Source organism: Sipha flava, unplaced genomic scaffold (genome assembly GCF_003268045.1).
Source record: "Sipha flava isolate LNK unplaced genomic scaffold, YSA_version1 2_pilon_pilon, whole genome shotgun sequence".
Taxonomy (NCBI): domain Eukaryota; kingdom Metazoa; phylum Arthropoda; class Insecta; order Hemiptera; family Aphididae; genus Sipha; species Sipha flava.
Window position 1 is genome coordinate 2,718,060 of NW_020272972.1, and position 16,537 is coordinate 2,734,596.

At 33.4% G+C, this 16,537-nt stretch overlaps 1 protein-coding gene and 4 non-coding genes across 10 annotated transcripts in view; 1 reads left to right on the forward strand and 4 right to left on the reverse strand.

Moving 5' to 3' along the window:
- Window positions 1–16,537, reverse strand: part of LOC112686141 (ADAMTS-like protein 1) — a 206,022-nt gene that overhangs the window by 22,962 nt on the left and 166,523 nt on the right. The window lies entirely within an intron of this gene.
- Window positions 9,695–9,786, reverse strand: Trnay-gua. Its single transcript is given in 2 exon segments — window positions 9,695–9,730; window positions 9,750–9,786. It is a non-coding gene; the product is annotated as a tRNA-Tyr (tRNA).
- On the reverse strand, window positions 11,128–11,220 carry Trnay-gua. Its single transcript has 2 exons — window positions 11,184–11,220; window positions 11,128–11,163 (listed from the first exon to the last, which is right to left on the reverse strand). It is a non-coding gene; the product is annotated as a tRNA-Tyr (tRNA).
- On the reverse strand, window positions 15,400–15,492 carry Trnay-gua. Its single transcript has 2 exons — window positions 15,456–15,492; window positions 15,400–15,435 (listed from the first exon to the last, which is right to left on the reverse strand). It is a non-coding gene; the product is annotated as a tRNA-Tyr (tRNA).
- Window positions 16,357–16,449, forward strand: Trnay-gua. Its single transcript has 2 exons — window positions 16,357–16,393; window positions 16,414–16,449. It is a non-coding gene; the product is annotated as a tRNA-Tyr (tRNA).

Genomic DNA, 16,537 nt, shown 5'->3' on the forward strand with positions numbered 1-16,537 from the left:
TTCCCGTAATTTTTACGTGGTGCACATATACGGTTCGTGCGCGCTTAACGGTTTACAGACAAAAATTATTCATATATAAATGGTTTGTAATTGTGTATAAACACTCCAGAACACCACGTGTGTGTATGTGTGCATGCTCTGAATAATTGTCACACATTTATAGTTACGTACAAAAACAGCCACGAGACGTTGTACCGTCGTACACTCGAGCGATTTAATAAAACATTTTTACAATGCCATATCACGTTTAGAAACGTTTACATTTTCAAACCAATCTACCTCGACGCATCTCCGAACGGGCACAAGAATATATTGCACGTAAAAAAATAAAAGCGTTACGCCCTACGTACCGGCACATCTAATGCAGTGCGTTAAGTTTACACAGATCGCGATGTACTCGCGCACGCGTAAGTGTACGACGGATGACGTTTTTTTGTTTTCATTTTTTTATCCGGACTCGTGAACATACGTCATACGCAACACTTGCGGATCGCGCGGCGAGAAAACGAGAACATCGCACTGCAGTATAGCCTACATCGTGTCGCATTGTACACAATCCGTGCTGTCGGAACGATCAAAACGTAATCCGTACCGAATCGGTTTACGATCCGAAGTTTGATTCGAACGCGTGCGTAGGTCGAACACCTAAGCAATGTGCGCGTGCGGTTCGTATACATGTGTGTATTGCTATACCGAATCCGTATGGAAATGGGACGAGGAAAAATCGCTTTGCACCGGGTACGTGTTCGTGTTATGTACAAACGGGGGGGGGGGGGGGGGGGGGGGGGGGGGGAAGTAATGCCGATTCGGTTGTAACCGAACATTTCGGTATTGGACCGACCCGGTGTTGCGAAGCGAAATATGCGAAATCGTTTCGTTGCGTATCGCGGTGCGGACCGTCGAAGGGCGCTCGGTTCGAAAACGATGAAAAATATTTTCCACCCTTTACCCGTAATAATAAGACGAGGAGAAAAACCCATTTTTTTCCCCCGGAACCCCGAACGCAGACGGTGTCCGTGGTCTGTACGGATTTTACGCGCGTGTTCGACTGTTGCGTTGCGCGCACGCGTACGCGAATCTCGACGGCAAACAAACTGTCCGCGACAAAGTATTAAAAAACAAACGTAAAAATTATAATACGAAAAACCGACAGACCCTTTCCGGAGAACCTAACAACCTGCTACGATATTATTACGTATCGTAATGCGTGCACACCACGCGCGGTCATTACGATGTTTTAACGGTTTCGACACATGACAGCATGACATAGGTAATGTAACGTACGAAATCGTTCCGCGAAATAAAATGAAACAAGAGTTATACGCGTATAATAAATTCGTGGGCGGGGATGCAATATGCGAGGCGATAAAAAGAAAACGTGCAATAATTAAATCCGTACAGCACCATTATTCCTTTGGGATGGCGCTACGCATGCGCACACACAAAAATACAAACCCGTAAGTATGATACCCTAACAAATGAAAAAAAAAAAAATATATATATATTTTTTGGAATATATTGTACATTATATTATAAGTAAAACTGAACATGGTTAAGAAACGAAATGTTTCGATATGGAAAACACAACTTGTTATTATAGTCAGATAGTACAGATTATTATTAAAAAAAAAAAAAAAAAAAAAACTTGTTATTCAAAGTAGAAATATAGCGTGGCGTTAGGAGAAAAGTGTGGTAATACAGTTCACTACGTATAACAGCGTCGTAACGCATCGGCATACTACAACGTTCCTGGTGGAAAGGATACATACGCAGTAAGAACCAGTTTTCGTTCAAGTGACTGGGCGCTCTTATTCTGAATAGACTATAGTACAATGACGAAATCATCATAGTTATTATTATCATCATTTTTTTGTTATATCTTTAATCGTAAATATTTTATTCATTTTAGAATATTTATCTTATCCTGTTCAATGCGAACGATGTTCATCGCAGCAGTTTACTGTGGCGACGAGAAATTAATACAACTATTATTTGCATGGATAAAGTTTTCTTCTATGTATAGTTTTGAAATTTAATTTTACTACTACAAACAACATACACATCCATTCAAATATATACATATAAATCAATAAACCTGTTTGATAGATTTGATATTCATACTAATTTTTTATCATTGGATCCAATATACTGGGATGAAAATGAAGATTATAAAAAAAAGAAAGGAAATAATTTGATCCTTAAAAGTCGTTAACGATACCGCCAAACGCCATGTTAAACTGATGGAAGAATTTAATTGTAAAATTAACAAAAATTAAGAACAAAAACAGTTGTTGTTACAAATAAATACATTTTTTTTTTTCATTAAATATTTAAAATAATATTAATTTGTCTAAAGTTTTCTAGACAGTATAGGATTATGGTAAACAATATCCTAATTACAATCACAAAACTATATGTAAGCCTTATAAATCATATATGTATAAATATCATTATTAAGCAGATTAAGTTAATTAAGTTAATTAATAAATATTTATTGAATTTGACGTATATTTAAGATTTAAGAAAATAGTATTTTTTAATATTGGATCTAAATTATTGAGCGTATTTATTATTCAATATGGATATATTAATATTTTATAATTCAACCAATTGTTAATCTCTATCTATTTTTTTTTTTTATTTTTTACATAAATTAGTACCTTTTGATGTTGAATAATTTTTATTTGAAATGTAAAAGTATGATTTTTTTATATTGTTCTTACTATGGTTTAAGAATAGTGAAGAATTGTGATCGAAATAACAACATTTGTTTGTTATGTATTTACCTAATTATAATTTACCTGATTATAATTAACTCAAAAATTCGATTTTGTCAACTAAAAAGAAAACCATCATTTTAATATTTTTTTAAATATATTATTGAGCTCTTTAATTACATTTCTACACATTTTTACGCTAATTGCAATAGTTTTTTTACATACATTTTTAAAACAATTTATTATCCTTTTCTGCCATTTTTCAATTTTAAGTCGGTACCAGCAAGGGTAGAGTTATGTCTTCTAAACTTTACCCAAATGATTTTCTCGTGTGACTAAACAAATCTAGTTGATACGGACTGAATAAAATTAAGTTTAAAAAATAAGGACCACCCTAATAATTTACTTCACTACACTCAGCCTTTAGGGTTAACACCTGTGCTAATCGTTTAGTGGTTATACTCATAATATCGCATTATCACACAACGATCTGTTAATCTATTAAGCTGCAAAATTGCATGGCGTTGACACACATTTCGACCACGCCGTTACCATGGCGGACATATCTTTAAAACATCTTGTTTTTCGGTTTCATATACAAACGTAAAATTTATTGAATTTATACAGGTACGTAAAACGATATAGATATCTTGTGTAATAAATATTTAAAAATAAATATCGGTCATAGGTAGGTTCTATTGTTTTCGCATTCCTTACGGCAAAAATATCAACACTCTAACTATTCCCAGTTTTCATACTGGGAATATTTAAATTTAAATTTGAATTTGAATAACTAATTGGTACAAACGTTAAAAATTTTCATAAAAATACACTCAACAGTTATTTGCATAAAAAATGGTGTTCCCGTTTGGAAAATAAATTTTGATGTTGCCACAAGATATCTACGCCCTTAAACTTTTTGGAAAGTGTGGTCTTGAAGGACACATATATTTTCCATAAATCAGAAATTACAAAAATATTAACATAATTTTAGCATGAAATAGAGGTTGAGCATACTTTAAAAATCACCTTTTACAGCCCGTGATGTGATAACGATGATACGGTATTTAAAGTCTAAAATAACTTAACGGAGGCAAAATTCCACTCGGGATCGGTTGTAGGTATAATGCGTAAAGTATATTATTTAATATTTATTATATGGGCTGTACGTAACTTACGACATAGTTTCGTTTAAGCACTCGAGGGACGCTAATTTTAAATCCGCGCTAAATCCCATTTAATAGCCCCATTGAATCCGTGTACACTTCGAGGTGTTGGGATTCCAAATGAGAGTATACACGGCCACGTGATCGGTGGTTCAAATAATGATATTGGGCGCAGAACATGTGTATACCTATGCGTATATGTAAGCTCGTAAACGGAATGAAAAATACGAGTTAAAAGAATAAAATTCAATAATATAATAGGCATTATAAATTCAAAATGTCACTCTCGATCCGGTTACGATAACAAACGAAAAGTTAAGGAATCTCCTTAGAAACTTTTACTGCGGTACATATTATGAATATTATACGCTTACTATTTGCAACAATCAATTTTATAATACTACTACCCGAAACGTTTCGCGAGCCGATCGCTTGAAAACTGCGACGGCAACCGAAACGAATATCAATAATATAATCATAATGCAGCGGTTTCCCTCTTCCCGCGCGCGCGAAACGATGAAATCCCGACCAAATCAAATGATAATAATAAAAAGTACGCGAGAAAATAATGTTTCTCTTCCCTCCGGGCTGGATTTGAATCAGTGGCCTACGGATTTTTACGGTTTAACGGTTTAATCGCAACACTACATCAAAATATCCGTTTTCCAGAATATGTGCGGTACCTACACGTTTATTTTACTCTATCCATTTTTTTTTTTTTACTTTTACGATTTTACAAAGATGCAAAGGTTAATTTAAATTTTAAACAATTGAAATATTATAAGTAACCATTTTTAATGATATTCTACGTTTAAAGAAGAGAAAATTGACAGTAAATATATATTCGAATTATCAAATTAAAACAAAACACATTGTATAGCACAGAGCTTCAATTGAACTAAAAATCTAGGAGACTAGTGTAAATAAATTAATTATATACTTAATTCCATGGACATTAGTCGTTACATAAATAGTTCGTTTTACGAGTGCTGGCGTCGAAAACCTGTTTAGTTTAGGAACCAATCTTACGTGTATGGAATATAATTCCCAATTAAGTAGATGAATAGCATCGATCTTACAAAGAACCAAATTGTAAAATTGTTTGTCTAGAATTTTCAATTTAATTTCACAGTTGGATAAGTTCAAATATTTCAATGCTAATGTAAAATTTTGAGGGCGAGAAATTGTTAAAACGAATGAAAGGAAATATTTTTGAACCCGTTCAATTCTCAGAATGACTTTTTTAGTATTAGGGGACCTTATACTGATGTAACGAATCTATATTCTAAAATCGAACGTACTAATGAGGCATATAAAGTTAAGAAGCAATTGGCATGGTGAAAGTCTGACGCATTTTGACGAATAAGACCCAAAATACATTGTACTTTGCAAAAAATGCATTAAAAATGATTAACACTAAGATAAGTTCTAAATATTTGACCTAATTTACTCAAGGCAAGCATTTGTTATGGATTAAGTAATTTTATTTTGTGTTCTAAAAAATGTCATTATTTTAAATTCATTAAAATTTATAGAAAGTTCAACCGTTTTATACCAATCGACCAGTTTTTGTATTGCATTTAGTAGTACAATACTGTTTTCTGAAATTTTTGATTTTGTGAATATTGTTTGCATCGTCTGCAAATTCAAGTATTCTACAAAGCGAAATAATCTTCGACATACGTTATATTAATAAAAATGTTTAATGATAATGGTGACGAGTGTTCACCTTGTGGTTTACATGATGTTACTTTTGCGTTGCCTGCTTTGTTATTAAATTAATCAACAATTTTGAATACGCCATTGAGGTATAACTGAATCCATTTTCATTGTTAACGAATAATCATAGTTGGTGCTCGTTATACTGAAGCGCTGCATTGATCACGGTTAGTAATTATCGGTTGAATAAGAAACATAATAAATCGTCAACAGCAAGAGCTATACGACAAACCGTTGGACGTGTGCCCGTAAGACTCGGAAGAACTGGAAACGATGAAACGTGCATAAAAGTATCGTAACTTAGAAGGGATTTGCTTTTAAATGTTCGCAAATAGAAGTTTTGCCGTCGTAACAGTGTATACTCCCGTCGCATATAGTAGTTTGTACACCACGTGCTCGGTATACATTATTATACCAAGCGGATACCCCCCATGTGTGTATGTGTGCGTGTGCACGTACAGTGATTTGACGACAATATAATAAACATAATAAACTGGTGGAGATTCCACGTTATGTATGCTTTTAAGGGCGGTGGCACAAAACGTTCGTTTTCTGCGGAGAAAAATAAACCGTTGCCAAAGAAAATGTAAACGTACAAAAGTTATATGCATTGATCAAAGAAATCATTGTGTTCGGGTAAAATATCCAGGTTTGTATATGATTATATACAATTATTATAATTTGATATAAGATTATAATGACACGGATTAAGACGTTTTCGTCGATGACCTCATCGCGAAAGAAAATGATACGCCACACACATTATATGTACCAGATACAGCATTTTTAAAATTCAAATGTTTGCACGTAGCAAGAAATAAAAATTATTTCTCTAGAATTTTTCGGTTTAAAATGATTTGTTATGACATTTCTATAAATTTCCCGTAGGAGTTGTTCCATTCCCGTGAAAACTAAAATCTAATATATTTGTACGGTTTAATTATTGCGCCGCGGATCAACGGCATAATTATTCTGATAAAAACACTATCGAATGACAACACAAAATAAGATCTGTAGATTGTTTAGCAGTGTGCCAATTTGGTTTAAGTTTTAGAAAATCATTTAAAAATCAAACTGCTGATAATATTTTTTATTTAGTAACGGAGTTGCCCGCAATATATGTATTGTTAGAAATTTGCCCCGTAACCATCGTAATAACAATGTTTTTTTTTCTACGTTACTTACCGTCATCGAGACGCGTATAAATCTTGTAGAATTTATCACTGCATATTATAATCTAAGTACGTTTGTACAGTTGTATACAACAATACAAGTCTATTGTAATCTGAAATAATACTTTTATAACCATGGAAACACTGGCATTGGCCCGGGTCCCTGGACTCATCGTTTGGCGCCACCACCTATACTTTATGGCCGGTTAAAAGAATCGTCCGTATGATATCGGTTTTTGAATTTTGATGGAAATAGCAAACCGCGTTTTGTTCGAAAACAATAAATTCAATGCGAGTATTACGAATAATCGTATAAAAGATACTTTACGGATAGTTTGGCGATAAGCTAGAAGTAAATAAATAACGCGTGTCAGTAATAAATAATAAAAAGTTTAGATCTTTTTTTTCCCCGAAAAAGGGAATCGGTAACGTATAAACGCGTATGACGATAAGAGATTAAAAAGGAAAATAACTTTTACGAAAGAATAAAGCATTAAAGCATTTTTAGTGAAAAAAAGATAATAGCATTTGTACACACGCGAATTACATTGGTCGTGTTGTTTTCGAATAGGGACAAATGGACGTAGCCGTTTGGACGTGGCCGTTTGGACGTGGGGACAAATGGACGTCAAAAAAAAAAAAAAATATATATATTTATATACATATTTATAAGTTATACAACCATTGATATTTTATGTTCATAATATAACTAATGTTATCGTATCATATTATTAAACTTTATCGAATTTTATCGTTTTGGCAATAGGTAACTTTTATATCAATATATATATATATATATATATAACCTTAGATTATATACAATGGATAGAGTTATCGCATATCACACCTATATTATGAGTTGAAGTCAACATAACTGTAGGACCGGTGACATTTGCGCATGCGCGCATGCTTATCAAATATCAATCTGTTTTTCGGCTAAAAATTGTATTTAAGCATCACTAATTCTGAATTTACGAAACATTGTTATTGATCATCATTTTTACGTAGCAAATACAATATAATTAATTATATTATTTTAATAATGCATTTAGAAACTGAACGGACACTTATACTTTATAGTTAATCGATATCTTGTTCAATAATCAATTAATTAATATCTGCGCCAAAAATTAATGATAAGATGCCACGCGCACGCGCATATCACTGCGGTCCTACTGTTGTGTTGGCTTCATAAATTATTTGTAAGACGCCCATCCATTGTACCTATATAATTTAAGTATATAATTTATTGGTTTTTACAACTTGTAATAATTATCATACTTTATCGAAACACGGTGATACACGAGACACGACAATACACATCTATAACCGTGTTAGTCGTGTAGAAATTGCATTCAAGTGTACAAGTAAGATGTCATTAATTAATTCAAATCGCGATGGTGAATTTTTTTTGAATGAATATTTTCGACATTAAAATTTACATATTATAATAAATATAAATAACTTAATTATTTTATTTACTGATTTATAGATATATTTTTTTTGACGTCCATTTGTCCCCACGTCCAAACGGCTACGTCCATTTGTCCTAGATCGTGTTGTTTTAGACAATTCTATTAATAATTCGCTTCTCACGGAGTTCAGTGATAAATCGATTTTTTCTCATTTGTTTAACACGAACTGCAAGTACACGATAAATAAACTGTGCTTTTTAAGCATGAGATGGCAATTGTTATCTTTGTACAACACTCTGCAGCTACACATTTAAGTGTGTATACGCATAAATTTGTTATGTTTTAACATTTACCTATTACCATTTTAGTAATACAGTTTTATTGTAATTAAAATTACACACATTTTTACCTATTATAGAATATTATAGATAGAAATATTAACCATGCTCTAAGGTATAACCATTTTCGCTATTAATTTTTGCTTAAAAATCGTTTTGAATATTAAAAATAATAATAAACATTCAAAGGTAATAATTGAAAACAAATTTTCATAAGTCGAACAAAAATTAAAATACGGACAAAATCTATATGACGAATTGGTTAGGTTATATAAGACATGTCACATTTTATAATCTTTCCCTCTGGTTATTGGTGGTGGGAGGTTTTATATAAACGTTCAAGTATAATTTTGATTAGCACTTTTGAAATCGATAGATCGAGAGCCATCATATCAGTTAATGTCTTTACAAAAATGCTGTTGTCACGGCTCATAAGTCTGGAATCAATAAATATGGGTTACCGAATTCTCGTAGAATGTTGTAGGGCAAGACTACGTAGATCTGTTGGTATATTTGTTTTTAACGAGAAATTCGTGCAACACGGTGTGCAACGATATAACTGATACGCGCTAAGAGGCACACGCGTAAATAAATATATTTAAACCCTTTACAGACGCATTCGAGGGATTATATTACGGCGTGTTTGAATGATCATGGATTACATTTTTTTCGCACGAGCTACTGCGATCACGATAAAACACCAGACGTTCACGTTGGTGTAGAATACCTGCGTCGAATACATCGCTCCGTACCGTAAATAATTTCATTAAAATCGGTCGAAAAAAAAATAAATAAAAATTTATGTCATCCGTGTATCCGTATAATTTATGAAAACGATCATTTACCTAATGAGAGTTATCAGAAAATATACGGTACATTGCGTCCGGTAAGACTTCGTGGTTTTTAAAATCGAATCTCTCACGACGGACGTATAGGTGAACCGAAGAATACGAAAAACGGATCCTCTACTCCTTATCGATTGACATGCCCATCAACATGGTTGCGTATCAACGCGTAGTATATCGTAAGCGCGGGAAAATTATCGTATTGGGTGTATGTGTGGTAAAAACATAGATACATTTGGTTTTGGGCACAATTATGGTAAAATCAAAATATTACTTTAATAAAAATGTAAAAAAAAAAAATAATAAAACAAAAGTGTATTATTCCTTCGAGCCGGATTTGAACCAGCGACCTATGGATATCTATGAAATTATATACACTACAGTCCACCGCTCTACCAACTGAGCTATCGAAGGTTGTTAATTTAATGTGAATTTTATGTGTCTTAATACGGCTGTTCGGTCATTTTTTTTTTTTTTTATCCACTTACAATAATTATAATTATTTCTATTTTATTAAAAAATAAAAATTATTTTTACTAGTATACGTTGTTGGTTGAAAATTATTGCAATATAAATTGATGTAAGCTTATTTGATATGCAGATAAAATATGAAGAAAATACATTTTAATAACAATAAATAACTAGAAGTAAACCTTTACTAAAGTACTTCTGTAAAACGCATTATTTAGTTAGGTAATCATAAATGCAGAACATTAATTCAATACTAATGTGAGTCACGCAGGGACAAGGACTAATGAGACACATTTACTCAAAAGTAATTCCAAATCGGTTTGATTAATATCAATATGTTTTCGTTAAATGCGCTAAAACCTCTTAATCGCATACATGCTTACTAAATAATACATACATAATATTATACAGGTTACTTTGTACCTACATGAATTTCATTATTATTTAATTGTCCTTAGATACCTACTTGAAAATGTATAAAAAATATTGGTAACAAATTTAATATATAAATAGGTATTATATATTATTTTATTTTATATATTTTATATTATAATAAATGTAACAAATGTTGTGATTCACGTGGTGTTTTACTCCTACCACTGATTTTAAAATATAGTATAATTTAATAGTTCATCCACTCCTAACTAATATATTCCTCTCCGATCACAACAGCATCTATAAGTGTATTGTTATGACGGGTAGTCGGGAGGATAAACAAAAAAAAAAAAAAACAGTAAAACGTTTCGTTGTATTTCCTAGAACGCCTTCGAAATTGCACTAGCTATCTTATGTACTAATATTGTACATACTATATTGTATATATGTACGTATTAAGATCAAATAACATAATGTTATCTTCTAGCCCTCGTCCCCATGAAAACCCTCCAAAGGGACATCAGTCGTTAGTGATAGTCCTGACAATAACTAATAATAATAAATCTGTAATCTCCGAGTCGCAGAATTAATCGATCCGGTATCATAAAAAAATATGTTAGTAAAAATCTTACGTCTTAGATATTACGAAAAGTTATCGCGCTGCGTGGAAAATGTTACGTCAAAAATCGTACGACACGGAACTCGTCGTTCACTATCGCGGTGATCATTGATGTTGAAATAATTTGCACGTTCCACCTGATCGGGATGAAAAAGTTTCCGGTGAGATACCGCGACATAGCGGCCGAATGTATAATTATTGTTTTGTTTCTGCCGAAACCGATCGATCCGCTCAATAGGATTAAAAAAAAAAAAAAAAATTGAAAAAATTCCGAAAAAAAAAATGTTCGCTCCTTCGGGCCGGATTTGAACCAGCGACCTATGGATATCTGTGAACGTTTCGGCCACTACAGTCCACCGCTCTACCAACTGAGCTACCGAAGGCGGGTTGGGAGACGGACGCGAATGAACTTATGTTAAACTGGTCCGTCGCGACTTTCACACGTCGCTAACCGACCGACCTGTTACGTTTCATCGATCGGTCGTAATGCAAGCGTACGTGTCATGTCGCAAGCTGCGATCTCTGCGGCCCTCCCCTCGTCGCAAATATGGTTATTTATTGTACACGTTGTAACACACGTACGTGCGGAGGTTCTCTACAAAAGTCGTGCCCACCACTTAAATCTCTCCAGGATTTTCAAACGGAATATAAATATACTTACAAGACGTTTTGCTTATGCGCGATAGGATAAAAAAGGGCAAAAATGTGCGAACATATATACACAAAGAAAGGGAAATAGAGTTTCGCCGTAGGAATGGGATGGAGGGAGAAGCAAATTCTACCCCGCGCCGCCGCCGTACGAGTTTTATACCGCGATCAAATAACATGACGGTACAGTGCAGCAGCGGTCGCGATGTTCATTCAAACCAGAAACGAATAAAATCAATCGCATCAGACATTTCAACGCGCTCCAGTGGCAATCGAGTTCACATTTACTAATGTATTGTTTTGTTTTCATTGCGTTATGCGTTTCAAGTGCCAACTGCAATAATAATAATCCGATGCTCCGGGGTTGTGCAATCACAAAAAATTATTAACATTAGAAAACAGTAATGGTCACGCGACAAATCTCTTTACTAGAAAAAAAAGTGTACCTACCAAAAGTGTTTCTCAGGTAAAATTGTCAATTATGATTAAATATCGGTAGACTTAAAATATGTGTTTTGAACGCAGAATACACTACCTTCATTTTCTATCGAATAAATCCACAATACGAATACCTACATCACACGTGATCGTATTATATACATAATAGATAATATGTACTCAAACATCAAACGAATATTTTCTAGACGGACACGGAAAAATGAAATCTGTTAATTATTATGCATTTTTACTACGTTTGCTTTCAACACGAATCCGTCATCGGAATTCTGCTAAGGGATACATATGGAATAAAAATAATTATTGGAATCATAATATTGGCAATTTTAACGACTAAATTATCTAAACTCGAGTATTTTATCGAATTTAAAAATGCAATGAAATTACATACAACCAACGTTCCTTTATGATTGTCGGTTTCGATCGAAAAGTTACCCAGTACATTGCTTTCAATTATGTAAAGAAACTCGTATTATTCATTAGAACATGAATTAAATTCGTATCCTGGTGCGCATTGAATCGGATCAAAAGAAAAAAAAAAATTGCATTTTCATAAGCACCCGAGTCCCAGTTATTAATTAATAATGTGCACACATGTAGTTTGAACGTTCGAATCGTGCCGAGTTTTGGATCTGCCTAAAAAGTGTTGGAAACGATTACGCACGATCTGCTACCACGGTAATATGCGATAATAATATAAAAGCTCGCGTGTTACAATCATTCACACTTGGATTTTAAACCGGATCAATGTGATTACAAAAAAAAAAAAAATAAAAAACATTTGTTTATCTACTACAATACAATCGCCTCGCCAATTGACTTGTTATATTTATGTTAAATATGGACTTCAGATACAATAATAATGAAACACGAACAATGTTGACCGTTACACGTACAGTATTCACATGATGCGATTACGTTAACGCGTACACATAATACCGTGTGCAATTGCACAAAATCCGAAATAAATGTACGCTGGAAATTATATAGGAATTGTTTTTTCAATAAATTAACTGCAACGGCACGGGGCGGTTCGCGGTTTATTTTTGTTCGTGTATACGTGTGTATATTTTCGTGTATGTACTTCCCGCGCCGTATTATAACCTCTGACCTAATATACGACGCGTAACTACGGGTAATACGTATTTTATCGATCGTCTATTTACGGGACGTCGAATAGTACGACAAGAGATAACCTTTTTCGAGGTCCATTGTCATGGAAAAAAAGATTTGAACACGTTAAAACCGTAGTTATTATAAGCATACGTCGTTTAAAACTTGACTCGCAGAAAATCAATTTTATTACAACATAATATGGATTTTCTGTTTGGATATAATAATGGCATGACTGTATCGTTCCTCTTCAGTGAAACCAATTTTATACAACGAAACTAAAATTGATTTTGAAAATAAAATGTATAACACGCGTCCCCGAGATCAAAAATATAACTGTGTGTTTAACTGTAAAAAAAAGTTTAATATTAATATTTGGTTTCTTTACATTGCCATATAAAAAATAAAGCGCAGCGTTTCGTTTACATTCAATGAAGATATAAAAAGAATGAAAAACTACATCGAACTGTGTGATGGTATTTTAGTTATAACAAATCGTACAAATGTGCATAAGTTTATGTGAGTTGTACGCATTAAAGTGATGTTTATAAAAGAATAAATTGTACTTTTTAATTTTTTTTTTCTTATGTACTACACGTGAGCACGTTTACTTCAGTTTTAGAGAAACATGAAATTCTCAATGCAAAAATAATACACCCTAGACTTAGATTATATAATATATAGGTATACACATCGCGACGTTATAAATAATATGCACGAGAACGATTAATATAAATTACGAAATTTATTGCGAAATGTAATACATTTTATTTATTAACGCTTTAAGTAGTTACGACGGCGGGGAGAATAAATGCAGGGGTTTTAAGGGTTAGCATAAACATTTTCTTTACCGCGTTTATATAACTCTGTCCACAATTGTATATTCGTGATTGTGTATATGGAATGTGTAACACCTATGTGTATAAGTATATATAAATGAATACTTCAATCGCAATGCACTCGGGCGCGGATGACATCGATCTGTTGGCATTTCACTAGAGTGTCGCCGATAAAGGGTTATAGTCAAAAAGTAGACAAGTCGGTTTATATGTACCGTTCTCAAGTGTACGTGATAAGTCTTCGGCTTAATTGTGATTCATAATATTATACATATATATATCATTTCATGATGCGATAGATTTACATATAACGATGCTAAAGCTATATATGTTAATTGAACAGTGGATGTAGGACGTGGGTTAAATCAGAATATTTACTATTATCGCATCGCTGCAACACTTAGTGCCAGTAGTCAAGTATTTAAGACTTTTTATAAGGGTGATGTGACGTATTTTCTATGAGAAGCAAAACTCATCGATGAAATTATGTGTCAAAGAAAAATCGTTGCTGGCATTGTACTGTGTTACTGTGTTCGATCGCTAAGAAAATATACATATTTTTAAATAGAAATTAGAATAAATCGCATCACGTTATCACGCATAAATCATGCAAGGTTAAGATGGGAAGAGTTAATGATGTACTACCTATGTCAATATTTTTATAAATACGACACATTCGCCAGACTGATAACTAGGACTCGGATATCAATGCATTTGCATCTTTTTTTGGAATGTCTTACACGATGTTTCTCAAGCTACAAACGTGTTTCAAGTACTCCATGTTGCAACAACACATTTCTTTTGAGGCGTTTTTTACATTTTTAGTGTATTTATATTGGGGCACTTTTGAAGTTGTTAATGTATTATTTTTAATTTTTAAAGATATTTTTGACCTATAGATATAAAAATAGTATAAACATTAATTAATTAATTGATTAATTAGCATTAACTGAGTCTATAAATGTTGTAGATAAAATTTATTAAATTAAATTGTTTACACATTTTTTTATATTTTACATATAATTTTTTATATATTTTTATGATTTCACAAGTTAAACAAACATATTTTTTTTATTTTTTTGAAAATTTATGTTTATTTATTTTATTAATACAAGAATAAAAAGAATAAAATTATTTAATGTAAACTTATGTTTAAAATAATTATTTGAAGTGGGATTTTTTACGGTTTTAGGTGATAAATGCATTTTTTGCCATGGCATTTTTTTAAAAATGTTTAGAGCACTTAAACACAAGACCTACTGATAAAATTATATGTGCACTGTGGACATGAACATAATGAAATCTGATAGGGTTTATTTTTAAAAACATGAGTGTATAGTGTACACACGGCGAGTATATTGGACATCAGGCGATTCACTATTGCGGCGGGGACGTTAGCGGCCGAATACGTTTTGTGTTTATCTTGTAGGGGGAAAAAAAAAACATCGACGTGCAATAGGATCGGAATAAATTTTAAATCGCGAGAGAAAAAAAAATGTTGTATTCTCCTTCGGGCCGGATTTGAACCAGCGACCTATGGATATCTGAGATCGTTTCAGCCACTACAGTCCACCGCTCTACCAACTGAGCTACCGAAGGATACTGTAAACCGTCGATCGCTCGTACATTTAGATAGGTTTCGCTGTTGTGCGTGTACTTTCACCGGTTCGCACGAACGTAAATAAATATTATTACCGTTACATAATATAATACGCCGATTACCAGTGCGTCCCAACGGCACGCCTGGCCGCACAATCCCGAGCGCGCGCGTCTGTTCGTCGGCAATATGGTCGGCGTAAAGGGTCTACCAGGCGGTTATCGAATTTTCACGCCGTAATCACCACTTACGCGTTTTGTTCATCATAATTAATCCTTTGTGTGCGAATCGTACGGCATTAGTTTTTACAATTGTTTTCGACCGCGAAACCTTTTAGTCCCAATATCAACCGAAGCCCCGGTAAGTCAAGAATAACAAATCAAAGGTACGTTTAAAGGCATGGTAGTTTATTATTGGTTTTTATCGCGTAGAATGCACTGACCGTGAGACTCCGGTGATTCCGGTGGAATACGGTGCGAGAACCGTATATGAGTCGAGCTTACAACAGTTGTTCCAATCCAAAACGTAATCATCGTGATGCTCGTTAAAATGTATAATGAACGTAGAAATAAATTATTTTTCAAGCGTTTTATTTAGTCGTCACTGCTCTGTGGTGTTAATCCGTTTTGAAAAATAGTTATAAAAATTGTCGACATAATAATTTATACCGTTGAACGAAGGAGTTTAGGATAGGCAAAAAAGCGTGCACAAATGTGTGCTGCTTGTAGTTGGTCGTGTGATGTTTAGTTCGAGTAAGGAGTAAAGTGCAGTGCGAACCGTAATTTTGCCGAATGGATACTCGGATCCCGGTGAAAGTCAATAAACGATCGGCTTAAATCCGGTGAAATGATCCACATTAACATCAACCTTCGGTAGCTCAGTTGGTAGAGCGGTGGACTGTAGTGTAATTAATGATCATAGATATCCATAGGTCGCTGGTTCAAATCCGGCCCGAAGGAAAAAATAGTTTTTTTTATTTTATTATATAAATAATTGTTAATTTTATTCCGCAACTCGTATTTTTAAACAATGTTCTTGTTGATGTAA